Source organism: Maylandia zebra, linkage group LG2 (genome assembly GCF_041146795.1).
Source record: "Maylandia zebra isolate NMK-2024a linkage group LG2, Mzebra_GT3a, whole genome shotgun sequence".
NCBI lineage: Eukaryota > Metazoa > Chordata > Actinopteri > Cichliformes > Cichlidae > Maylandia > Maylandia zebra.
The window spans coordinates 5,745,934-5,767,251 of record NC_135168.1 but is presented as its reverse complement, the minus strand read 5'-3'; the positions used below and the strand labels follow the sequence as shown (position 1 = coordinate 5,767,251).

General features: G+C 44.2%; 1 protein-coding gene across 1 annotated transcript in view; it reads right to left on the bottom strand.

Annotated features, from left to right (window-relative positions):
* The window catches only part of LOC112432367 (protein NLRC3-like), a 201,510-nt gene that overhangs the window by 109,043 nt on the left and 71,149 nt on the right, over positions 1-21,318 (bottom strand). The gene's annotated exons all lie outside the window — the stretch shown is intronic.

Sequence of the window (21,318 nt, the reverse complement as noted above, 5' to 3'; positions counted from 1 at the left end):
CAAAGCAGCGTCGTCTCTTTCTAACCATCCCTGCTCCAACAAACACGAGGTTGTTTCCATCGCTGCTGCTGTTCCATGTTGTTCAGCTCTTATTGTTACTGTAAGTCTCGTAGTTCTTATTTGTGTGAGGCTTTGCTCCTGCCCGTCACTCTGCTGCTGTTCCATGTTGTTCAGCTCTTATTGTTACTGTAAGTCTCGTGTTTCTTATTTGTGTGAGGCTTTGCTCCTGCCCGTCACTCTGCTGCTGTTCCATGTTGTTCAGCTCTTATTGTTACTGTAAGTCTCGTGTTTCTTATTTGTGTGAGGCTTTGCTCCTGCCCGTCACTCTGCTGCTGTTCCATGTTGTTCAGCTCTTATTGTTACTGTAAGTCTCGTAGTTCTTATTTGTGTGAGGCTTTGCTCCTGCCCGTCACTCTGCTGCTGTTCCATGTTGTTCAGCTCTTATTGTTACTGTAAGTCTCGTAGTTCTTATTTGTGTGAGGCTTTGCTCCTGCCCGTCACTCTGCTGCTGTTCCATGTTGTACAGCTCTTATTGTTACTGTAAGTCTCGTGTTTCTTATTTGTGTGAGGCTTTGCTCCTGCCCGTCACTCTGCTGCTGTTCCATGTTGTTCAGCTCTTATTGTTACTGTAAGTCTCGTAGTTCTTATTTGTGTGAGGCTTTGCTCCTGCCCGTCACTCTGCTGCTGGAGCACCGGGATTTCCCCAATCAGGACAATAACGGATGTTTCTGTTCGTTTCTGTTGTATACATGTTTTATATCAGAGCATCTCCCAGAATCTGAACTGATCAAAAAGTGCCGACATGTCCGGAGGGATTTTGGCCCACTGCTCTTTACAGCTGCTTCCACAGATTTAGTAAAGGAGGCTCTGGAGGCTGGCTAGCCCACTTCTTCTTCAGCCACTGCTTTGTTTGCACCCATCCACGGCCACCACTGTGTGTTTGACTGTGGGGATGTTGGTGTGTCACACTCAGCATTTCTCAGCCTTCAGCCAATCATCCAGACGGTCAAACCTCAGACGGGCTTGTACATGCTAAACCGCGTGGGTGCTGCAGTAGTTCAATCCTCTACCAGTGTTACCAGTATGTGGTGACTGTCATCCACCTGCCTTCTCACCATTAACCAGCTCCTCCTGTGTGAGTTTGGGCCCATCCAGCACCTTTCCTGTGATCATCCTCCGCCCATGAGGCTGACTGATCACATCATGGTCAGAACTGCTGCACCCACAGTCACCGAGCTTCATGCTGACGCCCTTTGCATCTATATGCTGAGAGTCCCACAGCCAGTCTGTGGGATCCAGGGTTGTAGAGGATCACACACTTCATTCAGGGACATGCAGATCTGTTCATAACTGATATGTTTTTTGTTCGATGTTTCTAAACTCAGGTAAAAATCAGAGACTGTTCATTTCTCTGTAAGTGAGCAAACTTATAAATTCAGCAGGGAGGATAATTGTTTCCCCATCGTAGTTCAGTGTAGCTAGTCTCTTAACCCCCAACCAACCCGCTGCACCTCCTCCCTCCCCTCCCTCTCATAAAATATTGAGAGAGCCTGGCACTAGGCCAGACGCCCCCTCCCTCTCTGCCAGGCAGGCTGACGGAGCATGTGGCTGTGGGAGGGGCACGAAGGGCGGCTCGGCTGAGGAGATATTTGTGCTGTCTATGTTACAGAACTGCGCTACAACGCTGACATATTTGTCTCCGTGTTCTGGGTGCAGGCAGAGTTATGGCTGGATGGTGTTTATAGTGAACAGGCTCCCCTGTTATTAAAGCAGAATCGTGTTTCTCATTTAAAGTGTCACATTTCTGAAATGTACAGTAACCATGAACATATTCGTTCTCTAAATGAACGCCACGAGTTGTTCCCACATCGAGCTGCTCTACTCTGAACTCATTCACACGAGCACTTTCTGCTCGAGTGCTTCCTCTGTTCACAGCCACACTCACGGATGCGCTGGAGAACAGCTCGGGTAAGAAGTGTGAACAACATGCTGGCATTTCATTCTACCTGCAGTGGTCAAATCAAGGCAGTGGTCAAATCTAGCTTCTTTCAGCTCAGGCAGCTGCAAAAACAAAGCCAATTCTTTCACGGCAGCACTTTGAGACAGTGATCCACGCCTTTGTCAGCACTCGGCTGCATTACTGTGATGACCTTCATGTTGGGGTCAGCGCATCATATATTAGTCAAAATGCTGCAGCTCGTCTTTTAACTGGCACTCGAAAGTTTGAGCACATTTCCCCTGTTTTAGCTTCACGTCACTGGCTGCCCATTTCTTTTAGGATTCATTTTAAAATTCTTTTATTTACTTTTAAAGCTCTCCATGGCCTCGCCCCATCTCATCTCTCTGAGCTGCGACAGCCTCATACAGGCCAGCTGATCAGCTGCTCCTGCATGTACCCAGGACTGGGCGTAAACTTAGAGGAGATCCTGCTTTTGCTGTAGCAGCTGCAAACTGTGGAGCGAGCTTCCTTTGGAGATCAGACAGGCCTCTTCTTTACCTGTTTTTAAGTCTTGAAAACCCGCCTCTTTACCCTGAGCTTTGACACCACGTGAGATGTTGGTTTTTATTTCAGTTGTTTTTAGGTGATTCGATGCTGTTTTATCTTGTTTTGTTTTCATTTGATGTTTTATGTGTTTTATTTATTTATTTTGCTGTTTTCTGTTGTTCTATTGTTTTAACTTATTTTCCGTGCAGCACTTTGTTCCTGTGCTGGCTATTTTAAAGTGCTTTATAAATAAGATTGGATTGGATTGGACTGCCACCAACAGCTCTGTAACACACTGTGCACACAATGCTATCATTGTCTTTTCTTTTTAGCTGCTTTTACATTTTAGTTGCTGACTTCTGATAAACTGAATAAAACAGGAGAACACACAACCTGGAAATCTTCAACCACACACAAAATACATACGTTTCCCTGGTAAAGTACACAACCTCTGCAGTACCGCTGAGTTTTCTACAAGCGCACAAAGCTGCTACCAGCTCTGCTGCTGTGACCTGTGTTACCTGTGTTAGGCTCTTACATCCATACGATGGTTGAAGGACCGGCCGTGTCCCGTCTTCCTTCTGTGCATAATCGTGGCCCCTGCTGAAAGCTGACCCCGTTCTCCCACAGTGTTGCTGAAATGGTGAAACTGGAGCACGAATCGATCTGGGAGCTTTGATGAGAGATGAGCTGAAGTTTGACTGCAGCCTGATTCACTTTAGGACAACCAGTTTGCTTTTAATGTTTTTCTGCCTGATTCATTCTGATACACAAACACAGGCTGAACGGTGTCTGTGCTCCCACATCCTCAGTGTCCGTCTCAACACCTCTGCATCCTTCACTCACTTCTTAGCATGCAGGACGTGTGTGTGTGTGTGTGTGTGTGTGTGTGTGTGTGTGTGTGTGTGTGTGTGTGTGTGTGTGGGGCACAGGGGACTGTGGGACTTTGTCCTGATGTGAATGTGTGTGTGGATCTTCTCCTCCCGGCCTATCACAGTGAGGAATGGAGGTGGTGTCAGTGTGGGTCAGTGTCACTGGGAGCTGTGGGCGTCTCCACAGTGGGCCTGGGAAACTTTGAAAAGATGTTTTCTTCTTTCGGCCATAAAATCCAGATCTTGGTTTCCTCTTTGTGAGCACAACAGAGACTCCCCTTGTCTCTTACACAGCCCCCCTTTGGCTTTCATGCACACACACCCACTCAGGGAATAAAGTCACTGCAGCCATTTAGCTGCTTCTCAGCACCCGCTGCATAACCTGAGGTTGGTCAGCCGGTCGACTCGTCGTGCATAGTGACAAATGAGGGATTTCAAATATTTCCAAAGCGATGCATCAGGTTTCTTTGCAGATGAAGTGAGACGTGGATGTTTCACAGCACCAATGAAGATTGTGTTTAAGTGCAGCCGGGCGCACGCTCCCCCAGCGACGCCAGCTTCTTCTCACCGTGCAAACACTTTGATTTGAAATAGATTACAGCCGTGAGTGTTTGACTGTGATGGACTGGTGATGTGATCAGGGTCGCAGGTTTCCACCCGCCTCGTCTCTTTGCATGCAGTGAAGGAAACTATGCAAACTATGCAAGGTGTGCAGTAACAGGTCTGAACAAACCAGCAGCAAATAACTTCCAGTCTCCACAGGTTCAGTGCAGCTGGTGTAACAAAACGTTTGGTTACAACATATTAATGTTCGCACACTGCTGTAAAAACAGTTTTATTAAAATGAACGTGCACTTTTGTAGAAGCTCGTGGTGAACGCTCCACTGCCTTTGTTTTATTGTTACTATTATGTTGTGATGGGTTGAACAGGATGACTTGAGACGTGTGCGATGTGACAGAATAGACAGATGGAAGCCTTCATGTTGGATCAGAACGACGTCGGGCTTGTTGGTCTGCTGTGGTTTGATCAGAAGACTTCCTCAGATCAGCACCGTGGCCCTCCTCTTCCTCTCCCCCATCTGCTTCTTCTAGCAGCTTCCAACACACTGAGGTCTCTGACAGTGAGAGTGACTCCAGTGTTCCTGTAACTTTGAAGCAGAGGTTCAAGACAGATTTGATCTTTCCTTTCCTTCTGTTTGGGATTGAAGTGATGTAATATCAGGGGGGCAGGGGGGGCTATGATGTCCTGTCATTCTCATGTAAATCTGTGTTGGGAACATTAATGTTTAGTAAATGTGAAGTTAGCAGAGCAGTTTTGGTCTGAATCACTGACGTCTTTCTTAAATACTGCAGGAACAGTTAGGAGTGTAACTGTAATCTGTAATTGTAGTTTGGCTGAGCTGGAGTCTTTGGGTTCATCATGTCGTTGGATGCTCACCTCCTGCAGCTGCTGGCTGCTCTCCCAGATGAGAGATGATATCTGAATGTCCTTTATAATAACCTTAATTCACCTCGCACACACACAATGAGCTGTCTAATCAGCTGACCGGAGCAGGTGCTGTGTGTGAGAGCGATGTTGGGGTTGTGAGGGCCCAAAGAGCTGGATCTCAGCCCCTGTGGAGGACAGAGGGGGTATGGACGTCGCGTGCGTGGAAACCACTCCTCAGCTACTAGCTGCAGATGTGCAGTGCACATGTGGAACATGCAGCACCTTAAACCAACTTTTCCTCTGGAGTTAAACACTCTCGCTGTCTGTTCACATACAGGTCTGTGTCCTCTGTACAAACCGCCGGTGACCGTAGCAAACTGGCAACCAGAGTAATGGTAAATGGTAAATGCACTGGTTCTTATATAGCACTCTTCTACCCTCCCTAAGCACTAAACCAGTTCCAGAGCATCTAATAAAAGCACTGGCAGCAACAGGGGCCAGTATCCCGCCCAGGGTGACTTTGGCACGCAGACTGGAGCAGCCGGGGATCGAACTACCGACTGACGTCCTGAGCCACAGTCGCCTCTTTTCCAGTAGAACATAACTGCCTCAGCTCTACTCGACTCTGTCTCTCAGTTACAGTTGAGCACCACCTCAGTGTGGGTGGGGCTGTGACAGCAACACAACCTGGAAGTCCCGTGATGTCATTTGTATGTGACGCAAACACAACAAGCGATGACATCCCGGTGATGGAACATCTGCACCCCGTCACTGGACTTCCTGTGTAGCCGTTTCCCTCGTTGCCAGGCAGGTTTGAGTCTTGAAGGGTTCGCTCTCATAACTGATCCAGTGATGTCACTTCCTGGCCATCAGCGGCATGTATCTGGGACACAAACTGGGCTTGGAACTGGGTGAGAGATGAAACTCTGAGAAGCTCTTCAGACGACGCTGACCTGCATGACTGAGGACCTGCACAGACTTGCTGCCTCGCTCTTTGTGAGGAACGTCCTTCAGGAGTATGAAAGGGAAACTAGCAGTTTATTGAAACCAGCTCCGCTTCAACCTCAGATGCACACAAAGTAGACTCGTTCCCCAAGAGTTTGCACTTTGGATCCCAGGTATCGAACCAGCAACCCTCTGATTAGCAGATGAGCCAGTCGGGCTACAGCTACCCTACGTGTGTGTGTGTGTTGCCTTTTCATTCACATAATCCATCTTATCTCTAATGAAAAAGCCAAATGAAATCCTCAGATTTGCCCCTCAGGTTCCCACAGTGTTCAGGTCACACCAGGCCACAGTCCCACATTTGAGCCACGACTGTGGGTCACACAGAGGACAGAGCATGTCCTTTAGCCTTCTTTGTTTTTGGATTGTGTGCCACAGAGTCTCCCTGAAGATGATTTTGGCACGTTTGCTGAGATTGTTTGAAAAACAAGCTAAAGAACATGTCCACGATGTCACAGCAGCTGTGGGCCTCGATGGAGCCCACGTTTGTCCTGGAGGCGTCCTCTGTGGAGCGAGGCCGGCTCACATGGTTCAGTCTGAACAGGGTGAAGCTCCAGCTTTGACCTGATTAACTTCCAGTAGTGGAAAAGCAGCTGTAGCTGCATTTTTCATCACTATTAATGGGATGCTGCTATGACCTGCTGTTAGTGGGAGCTCAAAGCCTGAGGCCATCATTAAGATCTGTGTGGGTCTGTGTGGGTCTGTGTGGGTCTGTGTGTGTGTGGGACACTCACTGAGTAGTAGTCGACTGACCGACCCAAACACGGTGACTTCATATCACAGGAAATATTCAGCTCAGGCTTCTGTCTGACGCTTTGCTGTCTCACATTTAAATCACAAAGGTTGTTTCTACAAACACCCACTCATCTATCGTCCTCTTACACACCGGTCACAGACCCACTGCTGAACTCACAATATCATTTATTTTCCTTGTGTTTGATTGGTGGTACAGTTGTTTTATTTTGTGTGTTTGTTACACAGGAAAGCTGTTATTGATCAGTTTGAGAGTAAAACAGAAACTGTGAGTGTAAATGTGGAGATTACAGTCGTTTCATGCTGTAACCTACAAAATGCTTTGTGCAGACGAGTCAGTGAAATCAATCAATCATCGTGATTTCTTTAGCTCATGAACACAGTGTGGGGTCAGTGTTAACAACATGGTGCAGAAAGGAAACACAAGCGTGGAGTCGGTGGGATTGTGCAAACGGTGGCTCGTGCATCAATCAGCTCCAGCTGTGATGCATCTCTTTGATTAGTGGGAGCAGCAAACTCCATCCAGACAGCTTCCTTTGTTTTTTTCACTTGACTGATCGATCAGCGCACAGCTCCGTTTAGCACACACGCCATCTTTAACGACGGCGTGGAGTCTGTGCCCTGTTCCTCCCACACACGAGTGTTCGTTCATGTTCGGCCTTGTGTCTGAGCGTTTCCTCTCGGTGTGTCTGTAACGAGGAAGCCACGGGCAGGTCGCACACAAACGTATGGCTGCCGAGTGTGCGAGTGTGGCAACTATTCTGGTTTCCAGATAAACACTGGTGGCAGCTGCTGCCATGGCAACACCATTGTGCTCCCTCCCTCCCTCGCTCGTCTCCCCTCCCTCTCCCCAACCACTCCTCTCTCTCATGCTCCGCCGGCTCAGAGAGCGAGGACCAGAGAGGAGAGAGGTCAGCTCGATTCAGAGGACAGAAAGAAGAAAGGAATAACCCGGAGTGGACGGGGACAGGATGAGCGAGGACAGCCACTCCCACTACAGGCTGGACCCCAGCGATCGCCTCAACGGGCTGGGACAGAGGAGGAAGAGACCCAAGAAGGTAAACGAATAGATGGAGAGCCACGTGGTGCAAAGTGTGTAAGGATGGAGCACCCCACCCTGCAAAAAGAGAAAGGAGGTGGGGTTAGGTGAGGTTTGTTTATGTGCAGACGAGCGTCCACATGATGTTAGGAGCACCGAACCATCCGAACTCTCACCCCGTCGTCTCCTGTGGAGTGTGTGGCTGCTCCCCCACAGCAGCTGTATCCTCTCTCATATCCTCCGTCTCCTGGTGTTGTGTTGCTCCACAGTGAGTCGTAGTAGGAGGCTCACATGCTGTCAGGGTGGGTCCCTGCTCGCTCTTTGTGTGCCTGTCGTTGGGGGTTTTGCTGTTTGCAGCTATCAGGAGGTTTGTGTTGTAGCCTGATGTGAGAAGTGTTGTTATTATCATCATTTTTAACATTTCTGCACCGCTACAATAAACAGACACACACCCATCAGCCTGTTTACAGATCTATACGCCCATAAAGACGTGAAACACACATTGCACAAATCTACTATAACGTGTTCATATGTGTTATAAAATAAAGAGGTAAAGTATTAGCTGTTCAGGTTGATTCATAAATATGACCTCAGCACGTGAAATCCTTCTGCTGACATCCCTAAAAGCTCGTCAGACCAACGAAGCCGTACAACACAAATAACCAGACCAAACCAGGGTTGTGCGTCTGTTGTTGAGAACATTGTCAGTAAACCACAGTGACGTCCTACAGAGGACTCGTGTTGTCATTATTTTTGTGTATGTCGTGTGAGCTGAGAGCTGTAACCAAAGGTAGTGAGCGCGTCGGCCTTTAACGTCGCGGCTGGTTGTGCGATCGCGTCGCCGCTGAACTCGTGAGAGTTTGTCTCAGGGATCTTTACATTTGAAGTCAGGTGAACATCCAGTGAACTAACAGAACATTCAGGAGCATTTACTCTCATGAATGTCAGACAAACTGAGGTTTGTGTGTCAGTTAGATTCTTTAAGTCATTAAAGTGTCTCTGTTAGGAAAAGCATCTGTTTCCTCCACTTCTGCAGAACTGCGTGACCCGTAGCATCATTGCAGGAAGTATCCTGTGACAATGAGTGACTGCACATCATCATTATCAACACATAAACCTGTGGTCTGGACCTGCAGTTCTTATTTTTACTGTCTGCTTTTGTGTAAAGCAGCACTTCAGTAAGCACCTGTGAAGCACACAGTCATAGTCGAGTAATGAAGCGATCCATATGTGAAACATATTCCACGTCTACAGGATAGTGGAGGTTACATGGGTCAACCTGGCAAACTGTACCAGCACATGTGATCACACTGATAGCAGAACACAGGTATGTGAGTCTCTACGACGAGGTCAGAAACCAGTAACAAATGTTTCATGTGATTCGTTTTTCTCCAGTTTGTCTGCAGTGAACCTTAAATACTCACTGAACCAGCTGTTTCCTGATGTGGTGACGTGTGTCGGTGATGAAGCCAACACTCTGTCCAGTGTTGGGCAAGTTACTTGAAAACAGTAATCAGTAACTAATTACTTCCCAAAAAAGTAATCCCGTTACTTTACTGATTACTTATTTTCAAAAGTAATTAGTTACTTAGTTACTTTTTAAAAACACGATTTACAACCTGAATAGGTGATAAAGCGATAGATCTTTCAGGTTTTAATAACGCAGTAACGCAGCGTTCCTACGGGAAAGTAACGGTAATCTAATTACCGTTTTTGCAATAGTAATCCCTTACTTTACTCGTTACTTCAAAAAAGTAATCGGATTACGCGTTACTGGAGCGTTGTTCTCCTCTGTAACAAAGCAGTGATAAAGGAATAGATGCTGATTTTATTAACTTGTGTCTTTGTGCTGCTGGATTCAGTCTGAAGCAGGCAGCAGTGCTGAACCTACCAGTGTAAATGTGATGGTGGAAGCAGAGGCCAGCACTTGGCAGTGCTAAACACAATAAAAGACTCACAAGTTCCTGCTCAAAGGTCAGCTGCCTTCAGATCAATCATTAACCTGCAGCAGGTTGTGGCCTGATGTGTTTGTAAGAGTTTCACTTTCAGGAGGAGAAGATTTAAACGAGTCACACAAATGTGAACTACAAAGTCTGTGACACACAATTTATGCAAACTGCATGAAATCTGACCTGAAGAAATCCAGTCTTCTGCCTGTTGTGGTTGTGACAGCTGCTCGTAGGAGAGTTTGTTTGTAGGAGGTGGAGATGTTCTCAGATCAAGTGCGTAATCGTCTCTTTGTGTAGACGCTAAAAGCTGTGAGCCAAAACTCTCTGCTCTGAAACTCTTCACTCAGTCCTCACACTGAGAGTTTAGAGGCTGAACTTCTTGTTCCTCCATAACACTTTTCATGAAACAGCAGAAATGAGCTTGTGTTTCTCAGCAGTGCGCACACAGAGAACCGATCCTCTCTGCTCAGTCTGAACAAATCAAAGTGAAACGTCAGTGAAAACACAGCTGCTGATCAAACTGTGTCAGATTAATGCCTCAATGTTTCACTGTGACGTTAAAAAATACATAAAAATGATTTAAAGAAGTAGGAGGCAGATTTTCACAATAAGAGCACTTTGTTTTTAATTCAGTTAATGTCAAACTGTCATCAACACCTCTGTGTTGTCTCCGTCTCTGAGCAGATTCAGGCATTACTCAAATAATAAAGGCTTTCTTTCACTATTATACTTTCATTAGTCTCCAGGTTGATGATTATAAACAGAATTATTAAAGTTTTTATCATTTCAGGCTGAAAATCAACATGAATTTGGTTCTAATCAAAGAAGCTCCTTTAATGTGTGTCATTAAAATCCTCACACAGGCTTAAAAAGGCGACATTAACATTAAAATAAATGAAAGAAGCTTCAGCTGAGAGCTTCATGCAGTCATCATCAGCAGCTCATAGCAGTCACAGCTCTTTATTACGCAGCTTTGCAGGAATTAAAGTGGCTGAAGTGTCAGAGTTTGTGTGAGAAGCTGCTTCATGGACAGCTGTACACACGTCTTTATTATTTCTTCATAAATCAAACACACAGGTTTGTCTGCAGATGATTTAAAGTGTGTCGTTGTGCAGTTAAAGCTGTTTGTGTGACGCCCTGACCTCCTGTGAATGAAACAGCCAATCAGATCCATCAGAGAGAGAGCAGGAAGTGTTGTGTGTTTGTGACAGAACAAGGAAACAGTGATGATGATGAACATAAAGATCCTCTGATGTTTCCTGTTACAGTAACGCTTGTTCATCTGTTGCTCTCCTACACTTTCCTATAAATAAAGGAGAAAAAGTCCGTTTAGTTTCATTTCCTACAGCTCAGAGTTACACTTCACATTCCTGCTGTCACATCAAAAAGCTTCACTTTGGTCCAACATCTACATGTTAACATGAAACACAGACAGACTCAGAACATCTGGAACATCTGCACTTTGACCCAAACTGTTATAGCAGGATATTTTCTGCATATTTCTTATGTTGGACCTGTTTGAACTGTAAACGACCTGTAATCATCTGTAAATGGTGTGAGACACACTGAGGCCACCTACAGGGCAGCTGGGGAACAGCAGGGATCTGAAATCATACGAGACGTTAGTGAGTGAGAAGAACAAACGGACTTAAGATGGCTCGAAGTGATCAAAGTTGATCTAAAACAGAAGATAAATCCACTGATTCTTTGTAAAGTTCATCTGCTGCTCACATGAATCCATGAAAGATTTATTTCACTGAATGTTTCTTCAAAGCTCATTTCAACCTGTTGAAGTCATGAATGAAAGTGCAGACTGAGAGTGGATCACATGATGTTTGAGGTGTGTCATGTGACATGTTCAGTATTGTCACACATGTCTAGATTGTCCCTGATATCATAACTGCTCAAACACTGATGATTATATTTGAAGAATTATTCCTGATGGCAGCAAAGTTTGAATGGAGCTCTCTGTCTGTGCTGATTTGTCGCCCTCTGGAGGTCAAAGCACAAACCTACAGGGCAGCTGGGGAACAGCAGGGATCTGAAATCATACGAGATGTTAGTGAGAAGTTAGAACAAACGGACTTAAGATGGCTCGAAGTGATCAAAGTTGATCTAAAACAGAAGATAAATCCAAAGCAGCATCAGATGAATGTTACCATTTCCAGTTACGGTGCCCTTCATCTAATATGGAAATGTGTTGTTTTTTTTTTGCCGTGTTGTTGTTCTTCCTATTGTGTTTAGGCCAGAGATGCTCTTCAAACAGCTGACAGACATGACCACATTACAAGAACATGGTGTGAGTCCGATTTGATATTCCAGTCAACGCTGAGAGACCTTAACCAGGAAGTCAGAGGTCAGCTGATGCTGCGAGCAGGAAGTGAACCAAGGGAAAGGTCCACTCTACTCAATCTCAAAGAAAATATGCTGGTATTTGTTGATGTTGATGGTACAATAAAAATATATAATATAATAAATAATAAAATATCATGTGATGATGAGATGTGTTGTTGGTGTTTGTATTTTCTGTAAATGTCTTTTTTAATGTAAATGCTTTGTTCCAGACGGACAGGGAATCAGTTGCTGTACGATGACATCATCTTGATGTTGACGAGGAGGGCGAGAAAAACTAGTTTTGTCCTGCAGATGGCGATCTTGCACCGTGTCCAGAGAGCCGACACTTTGATGGTGCTGCTCTACTCAGCTTACTTTAGCCTGGGTTGGACTCTATATGAGCAGCTTCCACTCTGGTTTCACTCTTAAACACACTTGTTTGATTTCACTTGTAAAAGTTGAAGAATAAATATTTTATTACAAAATTATTTGTTGATGCATTTTTTTAGGGTCAAATATCTTGTTTGATTTGAGGAATGAACTGTTAGGGTGGAAAAAGTGAATCAGGTTAAAATAGTGGTGCTTTATATCAGTGAAGATGTATAATGTAATTTAAAATGTTGATGATGGGTTGTAGTGGGCTTGTACTTACAAAACTGCCTCATTTTATTGGAACGATCCACAGTTGCATCCATTCACGGATGACATCTGACATCATTTGACATCTGGTCTGAACACGTTTGTACACAAGATGCCTCAGTTCTGGATGTTCCCACAGACTCCTCTGTGCACCTAAAGAAAAGGTCAAGGGTCAGCAGCACATGTAGTTGGGACAATTCTTCAGTCGCACAAACTACACAATCATTTTCCTCCAATGACGACTTTTCACTTGCAGAAATGGTCCTGTGTGATTTCCAGGCTGTGATATAAAAACTAGTTCCTAATGGCAGCGACTCACTCAGTAAACATGTGTTTCCTTCACCAACCTCACACACAGATCCAATAAGATCAGGAAGTGGGCAGTATAGTACAATATGTGTTATTCTGTGCTGCACTGCCCAAACTAAAGATCTGCTGAAGTGTTGGAAATGATCCAGATGTTTATTTTGGACGATACAGCAGAAGATCAGACATGAAAGTGGAGATAACACAGAAGACCTGCAGCAAAGGTCAGAGGTCAGACTGGGCCCCTGGATTCAACAATGAGCCAATGATCATCAAGCAGTGACTAAAGCAGAGCCCTGACGTTCTGACATTCATCACACAGTCAGAACAAATGTCTGCTGATGACTTCATCTCATGAAACGACTGATAGATGTCAGTTCATTGATCAGCTGAGCTGCTGATCTTCATCGTCACAGAAACATTCAGCTTGTTTCAATCAGTAAATAACTCCCACTACTCCCAGTTTGAACTGTTCCCACTCAAAATGCTGTGAGAACAATGATCATTGTAGAACTTCACAAACATCACGTGTTGTTTTCCACATGTAAGATCAGCAAACACACAGAAACTTCCTGTTGCCACACACGGCCTCTAAAATCTCTTCCACGCTTTCTGTCTGAAGTCCACTCTCTGTGTCGGATCCACAGGAAACAACAAGATCTTATTAACATGGTTTTCAATGTGTCTCCTTCCAAAAAGTCCAACCAATGAACAAATGTGTGTATTTGTGGAGGCCGAACAAAAGCATGACACATTTCTCTGTTTCTATAAACTGGAGTCAAACACAAACATGAAGAGTTTCACTGACAGACTCCAGAGGTGTGGACTCGAGTCACATGACTTGGACTCGAGTCAGACTCGAGTCATTAATTTTATGACTTTAGACTTGACTTGAAAAAATGTTCTAAGACTTGTGACTTGACTTGGACTTTTACACCAATGACTTGGGACTTGAATTGGACTTGAACCGGTTTACTTGAAAAGACTTGATATTTTACCCCAAATATAAAATTTAACATGCATATTATATAGAGATTGAAAATGTGACGTCATTCACGGGTAGAACCGCAAAGGATTCTGGGAACTCGTGGCAAGCGGTACTATCGCACGCAGGCTTTCAATTGAAATCAGTTATACAGCGATAAAAAGAAACACAAAAATGTCAAGAAGCTGTTGTATGATTAACTGCAATAGCCGGTCGCATGACAGCCACGGGAAGCCGACGAGTAAAGAGATCGGTTGTTATCGGATTACGTCGTTGAAGAGAAATTGTTCAAGCCATGTTTCCGAAGTAACAAAGACGCGACGGATGGCCTGGATCGCAGCCATTCAAAGATCAAATATAACGTCCCAGAACACTCCAGCTCACAGGTTAGTCTGCTCCAAGCATTTACACGAAGGTCAGTGTCTTTTAGTAGTTAATACGTCATTTTCATAACATAATTGGTGATATAGGTTACAAGCAAGTCTGGCGCTGAACAGAAATTGTCGCGCTATGCTCCTTTGTTTATTGTGCATAAATAGTGAATTGTCCTGACACAATATTGCGTTTCGCTTCTGTTATTATGGTACATTGACAAAAACATATACTTTTATTCACAGGATAAAACAGTTGTTTTGTATCACTAATTGCCCAGTACGATTACAGCATACAATATTATTGTCACTGCTACATTTCTGTGATGCTACCAGAAATTATTTCTACTACTAATTAATTACCGTTGAGCTCAAAGGTCCTATTAATAAACGGTTAACGAATGTGTATTTATGACGACGATTTGTGAGACTGGTAAACTTATGATATGTACGATGGTCTTTACTTTCTACACGGTGCATTTCAAGGTCCTGCACCCATCCGTCGGTAAACTGTACCTGGGCTTGTTGCAGTGACCTGAAGTTACTAAACTTCATGAGTGTGTGCACTCACTCCAAGAACCGTATGATTATAAATATGCATATAAATATGCTACGATGAGATAGCTGACTTCATCTAACTAGCAAATGTTGTCCAGGCTACGTTGGTGATACAGTTTTTTTTAATGTGTATGATATTTTTGTCATGCGATTTTAAAGCTGGTCCTACAACCGCATCCAAGAATAACATGCAGCTTATCTCAGAACTGTCGGTGAAAATTATTCTTGGAGCTAGGTTTAATTGAGCTGCATTTTAAAGAGGTGCAATTTCACAATTTGTGTATATTTTCTAAGTTCACTATTTTGTCATGTGTTGAGAAAAACACAGATTTTAAAATTACATGGTCTAATATTTACATTTAGCATAACTGCAACGTTATTTTTTCGTTTGTTTTTTTTAAAGACTCGAAAGGACTTGAAATTCAAAGTTTCAGACTTGTGACTTGACTCGGACTTTTACACCAGTGACTTGAGACTCGACTCTGACTTGCCTGACATTACTTGAGACTTGACTTGAGACTTGAGGATAAAGACTTGAGACTTACTTGAGACTTGCAAAACAATGACTTGGTCCCACCTCTGACAGACTCCAAAATGCCCCCACAGTGGATCAAAGGGAAATCCTACAGTGTGGCCAGAGACTCTTAATGGCTCCAACATCAACACATCCACAATGTTGGATCCAGTTCTGCCTCACAGAGTTACTAAGACACACCCTCTGCCAGCATCACAACAGCTCCACCTGCTCCACCTGCCTCCTCAGCATCTGTACACCTGAAGAGAAAAGAAAGGCTCCAACAGCAAATAATCTACAAAGGATTCATGAAGTTTCATCCAACAATAACATGTTTGCCTTCCACACTTCTGTTATTCATGATCACAAACACAAAGAACTTGTGCAGCCCTGATATCAGCCCTAATATATGAGTGTGTTTGCCCAAAGACTGAAACAGCATCAACATGACAGCTGTAAGAAATCTTCTCTCAGCCTTGTTTGGCAGAAGATCCCTGCAACAAAGATTGTAGCTGAAAGATGACGTGTGTAAAGTTTGCTCTGTGGGAGGGTCGAGGCTGTTTTTAGACCTTTGATAGTTTCCAATCCAGTTCTGACAGACAGGAATAAAAACAACATCATTAAGATCAGATCATGGAGCTGTTTGCTGCCTTGTTTCTATCTTCACATTACAAGACTTTACTACAATAAAGATGCTGACATGTATCTGTAGCAACAACATCATTGAATCTAGAACAACTGGAGCCAAACCAGTGGCTCTGCTGGGATCACTGGTGAGCCAACACTTCCTTGTTGATGCAGATTTCAGGGCTTCCTTTTGCTCCTCCGTTATAACTGTTCTCTCTTCTCAACACATGATGACACAAAGGAATCAGCAGTGACAAAGATGATGCTGAAGAGAAGCACACACTTCACACATATAACAGAGCAGTGCAGTTACACACACCTCTGCTCGACATCAGGCCTCAAACAAAGACACAAAACACTAACTTGACTCTAAACAGAAGAAACGAGCAGCTGTTTCTGTTCTGTGCTTATTTATATTTGACACACATGCTTCTCTTTGTGCAAACACACATCGCACTATAAGGGTAACCTCGCACACAATGATTGGACAGCACAGTGATGATGCTGGGAGATCCTATACGCAGCAACACAGAAACACTGAGAACTTTAAACAATGATGGAAAGTGTTATAAATGACTTGTTGGCCTCTGATCTGTCACAAACAGCTGAAACGTGTCTCTCATGAGTCACATGAAGGTTTTTGACAGAAAGGACAAAAAGTAGCTGCAGTCAGTTTGTGTCATTTTTAGATTTATTCATCTGGGAGAAAAATCTGAGGGACATTAAAATGTGTTTTCAACAGAGACAAGAACATGAATATAACAGAACAGGTAAATGAACATGTTTCAAGTAAACAGCTGGACTGATCAGGTCCAAACACAGAGTGATAAACTTGTCAAACAGCTGTCATATCTTTATATAGAAGCTCTTTATAAATGCTGCTCACTGCAGTCTGTTTACTAATAATGTCAAAGTGTTAGAAACACAGAAACATCAGAATGGTCTTTGTTCACAGAAACCTGTCTGGGATCCTTTGTTGTTCTTTTGATGCAGAGTTACATTATAAATATAAAGAGTTATTTCAGAGTCTCATCAGTTTTCCTGCATGTCTTTATTTAACACATCAGCAGGGCTGAAGCTCTCATGTTAAACACACACTGATCTATGGACACGTTCATGTGTTTCTAACAGAACCAGGCTGTTATCAGCCTGCACTAACATTATGTCACACACACTGAATGTAACAGTGACAGTTTACATCATCACACAATCAGCTGTGATTGTTTCACTGTCATCAAACGAGTCAACAGGAAGTAGAATCAATAGAAACCAATCATTTACTGACAGCATGTCTGATGGAAATAAGTGCAGATTATGTATGAAGTCTAACTGCACACAGTAACTGTGTTACAATAAGGACTTAACAGCGCCCTCTGCTGGAGTGTTTCAGTACTGCGTTAACTACAATACACCACCTCCTCCTCACACCACCTGCTACAGCTCTACTCTTCTATGACTACAGTCATCCACAGCACTGATGTGAGGTCACATGGTTCATATGTAAGGAGCACAGCTGACCTCAGGTCAGTTTAATGACTGTGAGCAGCAGCTGTGTTATTGTCACTGTGACAGGGAGACACTCTCAGACACAGCGCTCATGTCAGCTTGTTCTCATGCAGGAGGATCAGGAGCTCCATGTTTGTCTTTCTGTTTGAATCATGATGTGTTTGTGCCATCAGAGTCTGTCATGAGTACTCAGGGTTTCACAGCAGCTCTTCTGGATGCTGACGAGGACTCCAACCTCATGTTTCACCTCTCTGAGCTTCTGATGTCTGTGAACACTCGTGTTTCTTCTCTGGGCTCATCTGGACAAAAACACCTTTCTGTGTTTGGCTGCAGCCTCATTCTGACTGACAGGAAGTGTGTTATCCATGAGCTGCACTTCTGTGAGGAAGTTTCCTGCTGTGTTTCCTGTCTGTGGACAAACACGAGTGTTCCAGCTGAGGACTTGCTTCCTTCCACCTGTCCATACAGGACATCACGCTGTCTGCAGCTCTGTAAATGCAGCTCCAGGTCCTTCCACGTGCTGCTCTGTATTTGTGCAGTTTGTAGTGTGTCCTGGGAAACGTAGCACACATGGTGTTCTTCTGCTGTTTCCTCCTTTCACTGAGTGTGAAACACTGACGCTGTGCTGTTGTTCACAGAGGGGAGCTGATTCTAGCTGCAGCTGGACTCTGTCATCTAACTGAATGTGTTGGTGCTGATCACGGGGCTCTGAGGGGGGAGCAGCAGGAGGACTCTGGATGCTGACGTCAGTGTATCTGTGGAAGCTCCCACAGCGTGTCTGTCATTCAATATTGTGCTGTATATTGTATCTATGCAAAGATGAACAGACTGTGTGTTCACTGGTCTCTGTGCTGCAGCTCTGATGTCATCATCACTCCCTCCTCCACCCTCAGCAGTCCCAGCATGCTGCTGTGGTGCACCCCACCCTCACTCTACACCTGAGCCACAGACCACACCCTCCACCTCAATATACACCACAGTTTTCTCTGCTGTGGAAATGAGATCAGGAGGAAATCATCATTATTATTATTTAATAAACGCTCACATTAATGTGGGCTTATTTGTTTCATATTAGAAACATTAGTTGAGTGTTTTTAGTATAAAATGGTCAAAGTCCCTCTTTTTGCTCCTCCCCTCACCTGTGGATGGGCGGTGCTGTTACCGTGGTGACAGCTTGGATGTGTTTCAGTCCTGCCTGGTTATCACTGCAGGAATCTTTCACATTTATTACAGGTAATAACTCTGATTTTTCTGTGTATTATGAACCAAATGTATCCTGATACACACAGATGGATGAGCAGAGGTTGTTTTTGCAGTTTATGTAGTTACTATGGACTTAATGCAGACATATTATTAAAATTAGGGCTATAACAGTTGTATTGATGTATAGCAACTTGAAATGCTCCCACAAATGGCTCCACAGCATGTAAAAATATAACAAAAGCTCTGGCGGACTTGGTTCTGTGGTCAGTCTTAAAGGGTGAAGTTAAACTCTGTAATCTTCACTGTGTCACAGAGTTCAGTGAGTCCCGTTATTCACAGTATCAATCAGATCATCAGAGAACAGCTGATCAGCAATCAGTGGTGCCAACAGCGCCTCCTGTGGTGAGAGGATGCAATAATGCAATGTAGCATTTTTCCACTCAACACTTGCAGTCATGGAAACTGTCTGTTGGATCTGTGTGACGTTGCTTTCTTGGTTAGAGTTCCTCACAAATGTCCAGATGATTCTTCTAATGAGGCGTCGACCATGTTTGCAGCTCTTTGGAAGAAAACGTCGCCCTTTGCCATCCTTACTTTTCTTTGACTTCTTCAAATGCAGCTGAACTCCAGCTGGTATTTTCTTGGACTTTGCAGCTGTTTCTGGTCATCAGTTCATTCCTGCAAACCTCTGAAGCTGAACAACAATGATGCTGCATTGCTGGCTGATCCCAAAAGGTTGATTCTGTTCATCTGGACGTTTTCAGAAACGTTTGCTCACTGATCAGGTGACTTCTTCAGTCTCAGCTGACTGCAGCTTTACAAGCTTACAAACAGCACATTTGCACAATGACTGAAAGCAGCAGCACCTCATATATATGATACTAATATAATACATATACATATATAATCCATACTAATGATGAAGGAACTGAGCTCACAGTCCATTGTTCATTCAGTGAACTACTCAGTTTATTTTGGGCCTCAGAAATGCTCACTCTGTTTGTACATCACTGTCAGCAATAGACTCATTCTGCTGTGTGGACAGGAACACATGTGACATCACTTCCTGTTTGTTTGTGACTGAAGAAGTTTACAAGGAATCATTTAGAAGAGTTTCAAACATCAACTGATTGAATCCATGAATCTGAAAACGTGTTTGTGAGTGAAAGAGACAGACATGTACAGACTGAACTATCTGTTCAACAGTCAGAGTGTTTCTGTAACAGGAGACACTCTTTACACTCCACTCAGCACAGGGACACTGAGGCACCAGGAAACCAGAGAAACATAAACCCAGGATAAAGAGTTTGAGTGAATGTGGTGTTGAAGGTGTGGAGGTGGATCAGAGTGTCAGAGGAGACTCTGTAGAAGGACAGAGTGCCAGCAGGACAGTCCACATACACTGCTGCTCTGTTAGAGACAGAGGAGGAGGAGGAGGAGGAGATGGATGTGTAGCTGTTATTGTGCCTGACAGACTGAGGACCATCATCAGAGCACTCCAGACTCCAGGACTGATCATTTCCTCCAAACACACAGTCAGCACTGCCTCCTTTCCTTCTGATGCTTCTGTAACTCACTGATATATAAACGTTTCCTCTCCACTCGACCTCCCAGTAACAGCGACCAGTCAGACCATTTCTACACAGCAGCTGTTCCCAAACATCAAATCTGTCTGGATGATCAGGATATGACTGAACCTCCTCCACACGTGTCACCTTCCTGTTGTTGTCAGACAGTTGGAGCTTTGTGTTCACTGTGTTTGTGTCGATTGTGAGTTGACAGGAATCTGATGGAGAGAACAAACACAATCCAGCTGCAGTTATTGATCCATCATCTGTTCATTGATTGACACTTTGATGATGACTCCTGACATGATGAAGATGGTTGAATGTGTGCTGCTTTGTTTTCATGAATCCCATTAAAAACACACTTACACTTCCTCAGACCTGGTCTCAACCATCGGACTCCAGCAGGCTCCACCCTGAAAGGAGGAGGGGGGTCAGAGCAGCACAGTCAGCATGCACACATGGACATTACATGGCTCTCACACACACACTGTTACACACTGAGCTCAAAGCTCGGCTCCACTGTTTTATTCAAAGAAATCTACATTTATTTATCAGCACATTTAAAAACAGCTTGAGCCAAAGTGCTGCACAGAGTAGAGAGAAAATAGGAAACATACACAGTAATGACTATAAAGACTGGTCAGGATTGAAAGCTACAGAGTACAAATGTGTTTCCAACCGGCTTTTAAAAATGTCCAGTGTTGGTGACGACCTGATGTGAAGGGCGACTGTTCCAGAGTTTGGCTGCAGCCATCGATAAAGCTCACCTCTGTTTTTACGTCTAGTTCTGGTCAGAAGCTGCTTATCTGCAGACCTGAGGGCTCCACTTGGATTCTTTTGTTAAAGAGAGATAAGATGGAGCCAATCCATTCACAGATTTAAAGACAACCAGATCTGGAAGTGGATTCTACCACGTACTGGTAACCAGTGGAAAAAGCTGGTGATGGGTCGTCTAGCACAGACCCACCGCTGGAACCAGACAATTGATGAGGGAGAGAACTGTGACAGCGCCGTTCCTTCACTTGACCTCAGTCGCTCTCGTCTGCTCCCTCGTAACACTGCTCTTTATTGAGCTTACATGAATATGCACAAGTTCATTATGACGTCTTACACAGGTATGAACAAAGAGTACCAGTCTGTGCATAGTGTGTGTGTGTGTGTGTGTGTGTGTGTGT